General features: G+C 38.3%; 1 protein-coding gene and 1 long non-coding RNA gene across 15 annotated transcripts in view; one reads left to right on the top strand and one right to left on the bottom strand.

Annotated features, from left to right (window-relative positions):
* Positions 1 to 13,735, top strand: part of STARD13 (StAR related lipid transfer domain containing 13) — a 750,665-nt gene that overhangs the window by 388,537 nt on the left and 348,393 nt on the right. The window lies entirely within an intron of this gene.
* Positions 1,457 to 13,735, bottom strand: part of LOC140508472 (uncharacterized) — a 72,560-nt gene continuing 60,281 nt past the window's right edge. For all 3 annotated transcript variants that reach the window (XR_011968448.1, XR_011968449.1, XR_011968447.1), the window contains one exon: positions 1,457 to 1,758. This is a non-coding gene — a long non-coding RNA (uncharacterized lncRNA). The remainder of the gene's footprint in view (positions 1,759 to 13,735) is intronic.

Here is a 13,735-nt window from a genome sequence, read left to right as displayed (position 1 = left end):
CTTATATGAACCAGAAAAGTTCTTTCAGGCTATCAGAATTCTATCTACCCTACAGGACTAAGCTCAAGTTCAATGTCCTCTTTGAACTGCTACAAAGTCCTATTTCACTGAATAGTCTATGCCCTACCATTTAGCACTAGATTTTTATTAGTGTCTTGTCTTATGTCTCATAGGTATCTTTGCATTAATAAATCACAAAGCTTTTTCCATACATAATCTCCATTTGAGCCTCACCAGTTGGCCTTGTGAACAATGTCCTGCAGGTATTGTTCTCCCTTTTTTACAGATGAGGAAGCTGAGGTTAAAGACATCAAGTTGTATGTGAATAATTTTAATGCAAAATGAAGTTTTAGCTTATTTGTCTCCTATATTACTTTAGTCAATCGCTATAAATGTATCATTGTTGTATCATTGTGAAAGGAAAGCTAGTGAAAATTTTACATGCTGAAATTTCTTTTGTCAACCAACATATTTCTCTAATGTTATCTTCCAGAGTGCCTTAATGTTTTAAAACCAATGTTGCTAATGTTTATGGTGTTATTTTGGGGGTGCAGCTAGGTGGTTCAGCAGTTAGAGTGCTGAACCTGGAGTCAAGAAGATATATTCCTGAGTTCAAATCCATCCTCAGACAGTAGCTGTGTGACCCTGGGCAAGTCACTTAATGCTGTTTGCCACAGTTTCCTCCTCTGTAAATGAGCTGGAAAAGGAAATGGCAAACTACTCCACCATTTTTGTCAAGAAAACTCCAAATGGAGTCATGTAGAGTTGGACATGACTGAAAAATGACTGAACAACAACTGAATGGTGTTTTTAGAGTCTGCTTCAGGATAATTAATGGCGGCCAAGTTGCCATTCTTCACTTAACTTTGACTGAAAAGGCTTTCCCACTTTGAAAATAGTGTTGGGAAATCAAACGCTGAGTCTTTGGAGTTAAACAGCCTGGGTTCAAATCCCAGCTCTGTTCCTTATAGACATCCATGAGAAGGTCACAGAATTATAAATTCAGAGCTAGGTGGGACTTTTCAGGCCATCTCATCTAACCCCTGCATTTTACAGATGAAGAAGTTGAAGCCCCAAGAAGATAAGTACTTTACTTAAGGTCACACTGGTCCTAAGCAACAGAACTCCAAATCCATTGCTCTTCCCAATATAACAACTTGCTTTTCAGGATATACCACATAATCGCTTCTGGCTCCATATTTCCAAAGGTATTTGTAAAACCAATGTCAATTGCAAGTAGATGGTGCTGCTGGCCAATCAGTTAGACCCTGCAGCAGAAGGTTGAGACAAAAATGAGGGGAAATTTTGAACCTGATCTAATGAAACTGAACACTTACTTCCCTTTTCTATTTTTCTTTAAAATTTAATGCAGTACAACCAATTCCATCACCACAGTGTATTTCTATCTCATCCCGAGATGCATGGAAAATTTAAGAATTAATCATAAACTCATGGATAAGATGTTGTATTTTATTAGTTACCCACTCCAAATCATTCCACTGAGAACCAGAAACCCCTCCACATTGGCCACGTGAGCACCATCCCCAGCTTTCACATTTAGCAATCCCAGCTGCCAACAATGCGGCTGATTCATTGTAATGGAGCTTCAGCTGGCAAGAAAGGTGGCATTCTGCAGCAGTGCAGCAAAATCATGGAATAACCTGAGCCCTTGGAGGATGGTTCATGTGGTTCCTTAATATGATGGAAGATATGAGATGTCTGTAGGCACCACTGATAGCAGTATCTTTCTTTGCAGCCCTGTGAAGGTAAAAGAATGAGGAGAACTGTCACAATGAAGAATCTTCCCTTAGAACTTATACCAAGAAATGAAGTTTTGTCCCTTCTCCTCAAAGAAGGCTGATCTGCTCTAGACCTCCCCAATGGAAGTTTCTTCTCTTCTTGCCCCCCACTTCCTTACAAAAATAAATGTTCTGTTAGATTGAAGGGATATGCCATGGCAGCAGGGAAGTGATTCGAGATTTAAAGTTAAAAAGGACCTTAGAGATCCTCCAGCCCAGACATTACAGGAGGTTAAGTGACTTGCCCTGAAAATAATCAAACAGGAAATAAATTGGACAAATTTACTTAAGGGTGATTTGGTTTCACAGGGAATAAGAATAATAACACATAAGTACTTTAGAAATTACAAAGCTCCTTACAGTGCATTAGCCCTTTTGATCTCACAACTGATTAAGTACTCTTAAAATCTAATGCCCAAATTTGACTGATGAGGAAATTGAGTCCCAAAGAAATTATGTGATTTGCCCAAGGTAATACAGCTCAAAACCTAGACTTTGGAATCCCAGCTCAGTATCCTTCATACCACCCCACGGTGTTAAATCAGAATAAATGCCAACAGGTATTAGAATATGAGATGATTTCAACCCTCTAGTAGCAAATAAAGGCTTCAATTAGAAAGGGAGTAAAAAAAATAGAAAAGAAGAAGGGATGGAAAATTTCTCTCTCTACCATGTGGTTAGCTATATTTATGCTCTTGAGATTTGGAGAACAGCACTTATTCCCACTGAAAGGAAGAATTATCTTGATTATTTCATCCACTCAAGGATTTTCTAATTTTATTCAAAAAGCTGTAGATGTATGTTTCATTTCCACTATACAAAGTTATAATAATGGGCCTCACTATGTCTCATAATTTTGGAGGGTCAAAATATTTTGAATTAGAAATCAAATGATGAAATAGATGATAGTAGTTATAAAACAAGTTAAATAAGTACTCAATGCTATCCACTTCCAGAGAAAGAACTGATGGAGCTTGAATGCAGATGGAAGCATAATTTTTTCACTTTCTTTGCTTTTCTTGGGGGGATAAGAGTTCTGGGTTTTTTTTATTTTTTGTAATATGGCTAACATGGAACTATGTTTTGCATGATTTTACAGGTATCTTTGCTATCCCATTTCTTGCCTTCACAATGGGTAGAGGAGGAGTGGGAAGGAGGAAGAAAATTCAGAACTCAAATTTTAAAAAAATTAATGCTAAAAAATAAATAAATAAAATTTTAAAATTAAGTATTCTGTGAGGCAGTTTATTTTATTTATGCAAAAAGAGTCCAGTAAATGCAAATCTAGACATAGGCGAGTGAAGGATCCAGAAAGAGACACTATGGTATAGTGGGAAAAAAATGGGCCGAGGTTCTCAACAGTCCTAGAGTGATTTACTTATGTCTCTGAACCTCAGTTTCTATATCTTTAAAATGAGGATAATAATCTCTATGCTACTTACTTCACAGGGTAGTCATGAGAAAAGTGCTTAGAAAGCACTAAATAAATTTGAGCTAATATTTGGATTATAATAAGCTTCAAGAAGTTTTAGACAAAATGTTCTGATGTGACTTAAGTTTTAATTAGAGGACATTGCCTCAGTTCTGTGAAGTTTTGACACTAAGCGAAAGTCCACAGGGATTTTTCTTCCAGAGAATTGCTAGGCAAACCACTCACTGATTCCAGGAAGGGAAAAACTCTGAGCGTTTTATAGTCTCATTATGACCTTTCAGTACAGAGATAATTTAGAAAGAAAAATGAAACTATTTCGGGAACAAGGAAATTTCTCTCTTTTGTTAGTGCAAACCAATGACACAGTGATTTTTCATAATGGATAGCATTCTATCAGTATAGGGGACCTTCCCAGTGAATAAACTGTTCCTTTTTCCTGGAATAACCTCTCTCCCCGACTTGGATTGTTGAAATCTTCAACAATTAAAGAGTCCAATTAAATTGTCACTTCCTCTATGAAGTCTTCTCTCATACCTACTATTGGTAATGACTCTCCCCCCACCACACACCATAAATACCTTTCAATAACCCTTTGTTTTTCACCCCTATAATTTGTTTCTCATGTAATATTGCATGTTACCATTATTTATGCTTATATGCTGTGTTTAGTAGACTAAACTGTAAACTTCAAGAGGGCAGAGGACCAGTCTTATCAAAACTTGCACAGAGCACTGCCAGTGGGTGATAGAAAGTGGTTCATAAATATTTGTTGGATGAATTAACGAATTGATAAATGAGTGAATCAGTGGACTGAAGGAAGCTGGGAATTCTATCATTCAAATATTATATGAGTTGAACAGAATTTGGTTCCTTACTATAAGTAGTTAATAAATTCCTAGTACAGGAGGTTAAGGTAAATGGTACCATGGATAGTATACTGGACCTGGAGTCAGGAAGACTCATCTTCATGAGTTCAAACCCAGCCCCAGATATTTACTAGCTGTGTGACTCTGGACAAGTCACTTAACCCTGTTTGCCTCAGTTTCCTCCTCTGTAAAATGATCTGGAGAAGGAAACAACTCCAGTATCTTTGCCAACAAACCCAAAATAGGGTCACAAAGAGTCAGACACATGGCTGAAATGACTAGACAACAAATAAGTAGTTGATAAATTCCTAGTACAGGAGGCTAACCCCAAGTAGAGAAGGTCTAAAACATTAACCTTTTACTCTCCATGGACATGATACAATATTTATTAAGGCTTTTCAAGAAGTCATTCTATTTCACAATCACTTATGATGTACTTACCATGACTGAACACTATTAGTTGTACCAGGAATAAAAAGTAAAATAAAAACACAACTTTTCCCCTCAAGGAGTGTACAATCTAATATAAGAAGTCATTTTTAGTCTGATCTTGCAATAAATAATTTGGAGAACAGTTTATACATACTTTATTTTTCTTCAAGAGACTCTACTTTGCTTTAGATCTCTTGGAATCAGGGGCTCTTCTACGGTTATGAAGGAAGAAACTCTTCCCAGCCTTCCTCATAGTTATTCACAACAGTCAAACTAAATGGCAGATTTTTTTTATACACACACACACACACACACACACACAGATGTATATAGAGATTTTAATAGATAATATATTTTTATTGTCATATATATTTTCACACACACACACGTCACATTTGTTTATTGCTTTAAGGCTTATAAATCAGTCTCTCTCAGAAGTCTGTAAGGCAGGCAGTGTCAGTATCATTGTCCCCATTTTAGAGATCAAGAAATGGAGGCTCAATGCCATACTAATCCTCCCAACACACACACACACACACACACACACACACTCCTCTACCATCCCACAGCTGTCTAACCTTGTCATATTTTAACTGTTCACTCAAGCTGCATCCTTTTACAACAGAGGGGCCCTGGAAGGTATTGATTTTTATTAAGCTTGCATTAAGTACTTAGCAGAAGGCAGCAATAAATTAGTAACCACCTCAGTGCTTTCCAAGTATAGCTAAAGTGGAACACAGCAGAGTTCTGAGATGAATACCAAATATGCCCTATTTTGAGGAAGTTAACAGAGAAGAAAAAGATATATAGAAGCAGGGAAGACAGGAGGGAGAGGAAAACTCAAAAAGGAAGAGGCAAAAGTAATAACAGTAAGAATTCACATTTTTATGGCTACTTTCAGATTTATAAAGTACTTACTGGAAGATAGGGAATGGAATTATTATGATTATCCCTATTTTACAGATGAGGAAACTGAGGCTCAGAAAGGTAAAGTCAATTAATCAAGTATTATTAAATACCTCTTTTGTACCAGGCACTGTGCTAGGTGCTATGGATACAAATACAAAAGCTAGACAAGGAACTGCCCTCAAGAAGCTTACATTCTCCCAGGGAGATACAACATATCCATAGATCCAGTTTAGGATGGGATCAGTAATTAAATAATAAAGATTAAGTAAATATAGGATATGCAGGGTGGCCCAAAAGTCTTTGTGCAGTTTTAAGCTATTTACTGCACTAAGACTTTTGGGACACCCCAGATACAAAATAAAAACAAAGAATTTTGATAGTGGAATGAGAACAAACAACCAGAAGAATCAAGAAAAGGCTCTTGAGTTAGGTGGAATTTACTCTGAGCCTTAATGGGTTCCAACAGATGGAGGCAAGGAGAGAGAGCATTCCAGGCAGGGGATAGATCTTATGCAGGGTTATGGAAGCAGGAGATGTGATCTCATTTATAGGTAACAGCAAGTAAGTCAATTTGGCTGGAGGATAGAATGTATGAGGAGGGACTAACGTAATCAATTTAGAAAGATATGCTAGAGCCAGATTGTAAGGAATTTTAAATGCCAAGCAAAAGAATTTATAGTTTATCCTCAAGGCATTAGGGAGCCACTGGACATTCTTGCATAGGAAAGGAACATAGTCAGACCTGTACTTTAGGAATATCAATTTAGCAGCTAAGTGGAAAATGAATTGGATATGGTTTGCAGACATGGGTAGAATGGTGGTGCCTTTAAGACAGAAAGTCATAAGGAGGGATTAGTTAGGGGGAAACATGAGCTCTGTTAAAAATGTTCAGTTTTAGATCTCTCTGAGATACCTAGGATGACATATCAAGCAAGAAGATGGAAATGCAGGACTGAAGTTCAGGGAGGAAGGAAAGTAACATTTATTAAGTACCTACTGTATGACAGGCACTGGGCTAAGCACTTTACAAATATTATCTCATTTGATGTACACAGCAACCCTGTGAGGTAGGTGCTATTATTATCCCCATTTTATAGATGAGGCTGACTGAGGTGACCTAGGATCACACAGCTAGTAAGCATCTGAGCCTGGATTTGCTCTGAGGTCTTCCTGACTCTAGGCTCAGTGTAACTATACACCACCTACCTGCCTCTAGGAGAGAGATGAGGTTTGTATGTGTGGATTTGGGAGATATCTGCATAGAGATGAAAAACTGTGAAACAAAACTGTGAAAGCACTAAGATCACCAAGAGGAACAGGCAGAGAAAAAGAAGGCACCCAGGACAGAGCTCTGGAGTTGTTCATCTGTATCCAACTCTTTGTGATCCCATGGATCATAACACATCAGTACTGGGTTAATTGTTTGTTTGTTTTGCATAGATATTGTTTCCTTCTCCAATAGATTAAAGCAAACAGAGGTGAAGTGACTTGCCCAGAGTCACACAGCTAGTAAGTATCTGAGAGTAGATCTGAACTCAGGTCCAGCTCTCTATCAACTGAGCCACTTGGCTACTCTCACCCATAATGGATAGAACATGGATGATGATCCTGCAAAGGACCTTGAGAAGGCTGTCAGACAGACAGGAAGAGAATCATGTGACAGCTGTGACATAAAAATCCTGAAGGAAGTAGCTGGTCAACAATGTCAGACATTAAAAGGAGATTAAAATGGGTGAGGTCTGAGGAAAAAGCTATTGCATTTAATAATAAAGAGTTCATTGGCAACCTGAGAGAGAACAACTTTAAATGGACTGTGAAAGAAGCTCAATTATAGAGTTAAGAAGGGAGTGGGAGGTGAGAAAGTTGAGGAGATATTGTAATGCTAATGAGAGTTAAAGATCTTCCCCCCCCCCCCAAAGGGTCTGCCCATTAAGGGAAGATTGGTTGGCAGAGATTTGTTTTGTAGGAAGGCCCAAGGAGGCACTGGTTCTCAAGGATTGTAATGCCCTCTGACACTGAAAAGTGTACACATACTCTGAGGTAAGGTTTTGTTTTGGGGGCTTACTCATTGGAAGTGTTTGTTTGGCCAGATGAGACTCTGGGCAGCTGCTAAGGAGCCCCCAGCTTTGAAAACCCAGATATTGGTGCTTCTTTCTCTGGTAACTATGTATGTATGGTCAGACAGTTGGACCTGTCTGTTGATCTGTGATGTCTGTATTGCTTATGGTCAGACACTTTGGAAACCCTGTCTGTTGGTCTTTATTTCTCTGTATTTTCTCAGAATTTCAGGGTGCTGCCTTTTCCCCCGACCTAAGTGAATGATACACGTGCTTAATTAAACTGATTGTTGACCCCTCAAAAGTTGCTTTCCTTTTAGAAAAGCAGATTTAAGACCCTGTAGAGCAGGCCCTCCTGTGTATGCTGGGATCCTTGCTGTTACAGATGGGTATAAACAGCTTTTTCTATGAATTTGGCTGTGAAGGGATTGGGGAGAGGGAGCGTGAAATACCTACTATGTGCCAAGCACTGTGCTAAGTGTTTTACAGTTATTATCTAATTTGATCCTGGGAGGTAAGTGTATTATTATCCCTATTTTGGAGTTGAAGAAACTGAGGCAAACAGGTGAAGTGACTTAGTTAGGGTCACTTAGCTAGTAGGTGTCTGCGGCTAGATTTGAACTCAGGTTTTCCTGACTCTAGACCCAGTGCTCTATTCATTGTACAGACTGGTATAGAGAATATAGTTATAGTATGATGGCTTAACGAGATGGTGAGATCAGGTGAAGTAGAGATTTTTGTTTGTTAGGGTTTTTTGTTTGTTTATTTTTAGGCTAGGGGAGATCTATACATGTCTGTAGACAGCACAAGCTAGTTAATGTATAAGGGGAGTGTGAAAATTAGAGAGATAATTGGAGATGCAGGCTTGTAGAGGAGACAGGAGGGTATGGGAACAAGGCAAAAACAGAGGGTGTGGTATTGGTAAGAAAAGGGTCAGATCATCCTCCAAGAAGGGAGCAAAAGAATAGAAATTAGGGAAAAGGTTGATTTTAAGGTTATGTTTAAAGTGCGGGACTGTGGAGAAGGAGAAGTTCCTGATCGATAGCCTCAAATTTTTCAGTAAAGTGTGAGGCGAGATATTCTGCTGAGAGAGCATGGAGAAGGGTTGGTGTCCAGGGTTAGAGGACAGAGGATAAGGTCTGAAATTGACTTTGACAAAGCCAAAAAGTCAGAAAGTCCTGGAGTAAAGTTGACACTTACTATATAGCAAAATATATGAATATAACATATAAAACTAAGGAAAATAAAATACAAGCTGAGTTCTGTAAGTTGTGAGGCTAAGAATCTAATTTTGTGAATAACATGAAAATAATGAGAAACACCAGCTTTGGTAAAGATGGAATTCCAGTTTAGGATGGGATGAGTAAACAGAAATGGACTCAGTATTTCTTGCTTGTGCTTTTACTTTTTGGTTCATTTGTAGTATAGTTATCTGTATCCAAGCCTTATTTCTTCCAATAAGGTCAGACACCCTAAAGGACAAAGCCTGTGTCATCATTCCTTCTAGAATCCCCAGCATCTGGCTCAGCAGCCTTCCTATTAGTAGGCAGCCAATAAATGTTTGTTAAGTTGATTATAAATTACAAAAAATCAATACAAATATTAACCAATTCCTAAGTCTGGGTTTGATTAGAATAAAATAAGGAGGTTTTTTGTTTTGTTTTGTTTTGTTACCCTAATGCAGTTTTGATGTCTTCCCCATCCCCACACTCTGCTCCCTGGCAGAGGCTGACAATAACTGAGAAACAGAGGAAACTGGAGAGAATAGAAGAGGACCTTCTCTGCACCTGCAACATCTCCAACTAATTAAGGAAAAGTGTTGATAGTTCCCAACTCTAACCTCTTCCAGAGTATTGAAGGCAGCATGGGAACCAGCTGAGGAAGTAACAAAGGATCATTAAAGTTTAGTGATAAGGAGGCAGAAGACCCTCCAGGGGAATATATTTAGTCTGCCAGCTCTTTAAAATACAAGGACACGTTTCAGTCTCTTAAAGAGAACGTGCATGGCAGTACGGAAAGGCACATTTTCACACCTGAAATTGATGTTTCTCAACAGTACTTTTCCACTGTAATAGTTAACAAATTCCCTTTAGTTAATCATCCCTCCTCCTCCCCATCCCCAGAACCAATGTATACGTACACACATATACATGCATAACTATATACATGTATGTGTGTATCTACCTATGTGTATATATATATATATATATATATATATATATATATATATATATATATATATATGCATGTGTGTATATTTCTGAAATTCATGAAAAAAATGGCATGGGGGAAATGGATGGGGACCCAATAAATAATACGACAGAGAGTTTCATTCTGTGGTTCTAATCTCCTTTTTGACAACCATGTACATTAGCACAGACCTCTCTAAACATGCCTAGTATAATGGAACAATGATTTTGATACAGGGAAATGAAATTGATCTCTTTCTGTGATGGGGGACCTGAACCAGGTCTATAAACCAGAGATCTCTGCATGCTGATGTAAAAAAAGCTAATTCCAAGACCCATTTCTTCTTTTTTTTCTTTTTTGGTCTCTGTTAACTCAGATTGCAAAGAAACGTTTATAAAATGGGACTTGGGTTTTTGGTTTTTTTTTATTCTCTGAACCTAGCATAGTGACAGGCACATAGATGCTGCTTAATATAGGCCTATCAATTGGTTGGTTAGGGTTTAGTGGTTTGTTCACTGGTCATTGGTTTGATTTGGCTAAAAGTGTAACAGAATGTCTGGGCCACTCTTTCTGACACTGACTAGCCCTGTATCCCCAAGTGATGGACTGATAAAGCTGGAAGAGGCTTGGGAGATCACATGGTCCAATCCTCCCACTGGCTCAGAGAAGTTAAAGGATATGCCCAGGGTCGCAGAGATAATAAGTGATAGTCAGTAAAACCTGCGTTTTCTGATTCCTGGTCCAATCTCTCCAAGACATCAATGGTACATAACATCCAGCGTTTATTTATTTTTATTTATTTATATTATTTGTAGTACTCATTCTAAACTTTAAAAAGAGCTGTATGTTAACGTGACCTCATTGATCCTCACAACCCTATGTGGTAGGTGCTATTATTACCCATTTTACAGAAGTGGAAACTGAGGCTGAAAAATGTCAAAGTCACACAGCTATGTGACTGAGGCCGAATTTGACCTCAGGTCTTCCTGACTCTAGGTCTAGCACTCTACCTACTGTATCACCAAACTGCTATATCATGTTCTTTCTTCATATTAAAAGCTGTACTTCTTTTCAAATGATCGCCAATTTGGAAAATCTTTCCAAGAAAGATCCACATTACTTACTTAGAAGAGCAAGTATATGTGTGTATATATATATATAAATATATACATATATATATGTTTTAAATCACTATTTTTGAATCAAAATCTGTCTTGGAGCAGGAGTTTTCCTGGCATACTGGATACTGGAGTGGTTTGCCATTTCCTTCTCCAGCTTATTTTACAGAAAAAGAAATTGAGGCAAACAAGATTAAGTGATTTGCCTAGGGTCACATAGCTAATAATTCTGAGTCCAGATTTGAACTCAGGAAGATGAGACTCAGGAAGATGAGACTTCCTGACTCTATCTACTGTGCCCCTGGCCACCTTGAAACATGCCAAAAGATCTTCCTTAGGTCCCCTTTTCTTTGAATTCCTTCTTGGTCTGATTCAAATTAGTACACTCCAAAGTTTGTGATCCCTTTTGGGATTGGTTCCTGGGATTTACCTCTTCAGTATTCTCCTTGCAGAAGAAAGTAGAATTCAAGTTCATTCCTTGCCCTCCTTCTACCCTTTAGCATACAAATAGGGTAGACCCTGAGTTGATCTAGTGACTGTTGCTTGGACCTAGGTAGTCTCCAGCAGGATTCATTTACTTCTCAGAGAAAACCTCAGCCTGGCAGTTTCCTATTTCTGGCAGAAAAGTGTTCTTGGGTCATTCCCATCTTCAAATCCATTCCTTCATTATTCTGCATGGTTTCCTTTTTGGAGTTAGGGGACAAACATTTGGACCCCTGACAAAACATAATAGTCTCATGTTCCTGCTCCAAAGCTCAGGAAAGCATGTCTTTCTCAATAGTGTACCTAAAATGTACTCCTTATTGCTTTCCCAATATGCCCTATATTTTCTATGCTTTTATTCAGTTTGCTCTTTCTCCTTTCTTGCCCTTCAAAATATTACCAAAGTTTGTGATCCGTTTTGGGATTGGTTCCTGGGACTTATCTCTTCTGTATTCTCCTTGCAGAGGCCCAATTCCTTATAAAGTGTGTTTTATTTTATTTTGCAGATACATAAAAATACCATTCAAGAAAAGCATACCAGGGAACCTGCTTTAACATAACCCAGGGATGGAGTCTCAGGGTTACAGACTATGTAGCAATTTGATCACATATCCCTATGCAAAGATGCTGCTTTTAGCATTAATGGTCACCCCCACTGAGGGCAGGCTTCTCCCTGAATGACATTAATACTTGACATATATAAAGCACTTTACCTGAATTATATCATTTGAGATTTATAATAACCCTAGGAGAGAGGTACTTCAGGCATTGTTATCACCATTTTACTCTTTAGGAAGGGGCAGCTTTAAGAGTTGCAATTAATTCTTTGGGATCCAACACAAAAAGCATCCTTATACATATATGTTTCCTTCCTGACTCCACCTCCCCAAACCCGATGTCCTCTGCATTTCTCATAATACTTTTTTCACTATTCCTTTTCTATTTTCTTCTTCTATATTTCCATACTTGTCTTATCCCCTTACTGGCTTATAGACTCTGTGATAGAAGTAGGTGTGTCATATTTACCCTTGTATCCCTTATGATTAAGCAATAAATACTGCATATATGAGTAGATGAATAAATGAAGGTTAGAAATCAATATTTTTTTTCAAAACTCCAAAAAGTCAAAGATCATGTCATCTGTGTCCAGTGTAAGTCTTTGGAAAGGGTACCCAGGACAATTTTTAGTTCTATGAATATTAATAGCAAAAATTCATATTTATATCAGTGATTAGAGGTTTACATAATGATTTCCTCATGACAAACCCATGAAGTCATTAGTACAAATCTTATTACATTTCGCAAAGGAATAACCTGAGGCACAGGGAGATGATATGACTTAACTAGGGTAAACCCTGAACTCATGTCTTTTGACACCAAGTGCAGTGCTCTTTCCACAATGAGAATTCAGTGAATGTGCTAGTATGATGGACTGTTGACTTTTCCCATCTCCAGGGTGGCCCCGGGAGTGGCCGGTGTGCACCCTACTAGGTCAGTGTCCTTACTTACATCCCCGTCTCCATCCTCCTCTGGCACAGCTGGCACACTCTCCCAACAGCCTGGATTGCCTTGGGTGAGGTGTAAGGAAGAATCTAATCCCTTGATGGAATCTTACGTATATGTTACTATTTCACAAAATGTTCCCTTCCAATCCAGTGCTCCCCACTTGGTGTTTTCCTTGACCACATTTTTCTTGATTGTTTGTGCTGACTTGTTCTTAGTCATGCCTTTAGTTGGCTCAGGGGGGCATATCTCTGGCTCTCTTTCTGGATCACTACCTAGGGTAACTCACCCGCCCACATTCTACACCACAGCCACAGTACTCTTTGAACAAATACCATGCCCTTCTGGTCAGCTTGTATGATTTCTTTAGTAATCACCTCTTTTTTTCCTATTAAATAACAGCTAAAAAGTATGACTGACATTAGGCTCTTCTGTTTAGGAGAATTTTTTCTGTGTTCTTTCCTTGGTTCCTCCTAATTCAACACACTGAAAGGTAATATGTCTTTGACAAAGATCTGAGTCAGTAAATATACAGCTACTGATTTGTATTGTTTCACTTTGCCCCGGATCAAGGCCTTATTCTCTTCCTTTAAACATGAGAAGCCTTAACTTGTACTCTCCTCCCTGTCATGAAAGTTATCTGACCGTGGAATCTACTGGATGCTCACTGGCTGATCAACAACTCTCAGAACCTTTCAACCACCGCTACTTATCAATAACACCCTCTTAAACTTACTCAACTAACTGGTTTATTTACTGCCTTAAAAAGCCCCCAAAGATACATGTTTTTGGAATGTTCTAATGGCAGAACCAAAATCAAGTAAAAGAGAGGTTCTTATGTGAATTCACACTTCGGGTATAAAATTAAACAATGGGGAGATATATATATATATACGTATATATATATACGTATATATACATATTGTTTTTTTCAATGCTCTCTCCC

The sequence above is a fragment of the Notamacropus eugenii genome, chromosome 5 (assembly GCF_028372415.1).
Source record: "Notamacropus eugenii isolate mMacEug1 chromosome 5, mMacEug1.pri_v2, whole genome shotgun sequence".
NCBI classification, from domain to species: Eukaryota; Metazoa; Chordata; class Mammalia; order Diprotodontia; family Macropodidae; genus Notamacropus; species Notamacropus eugenii.
This window is presented reverse-complemented; position numbering and strand designations above follow the sequence as displayed.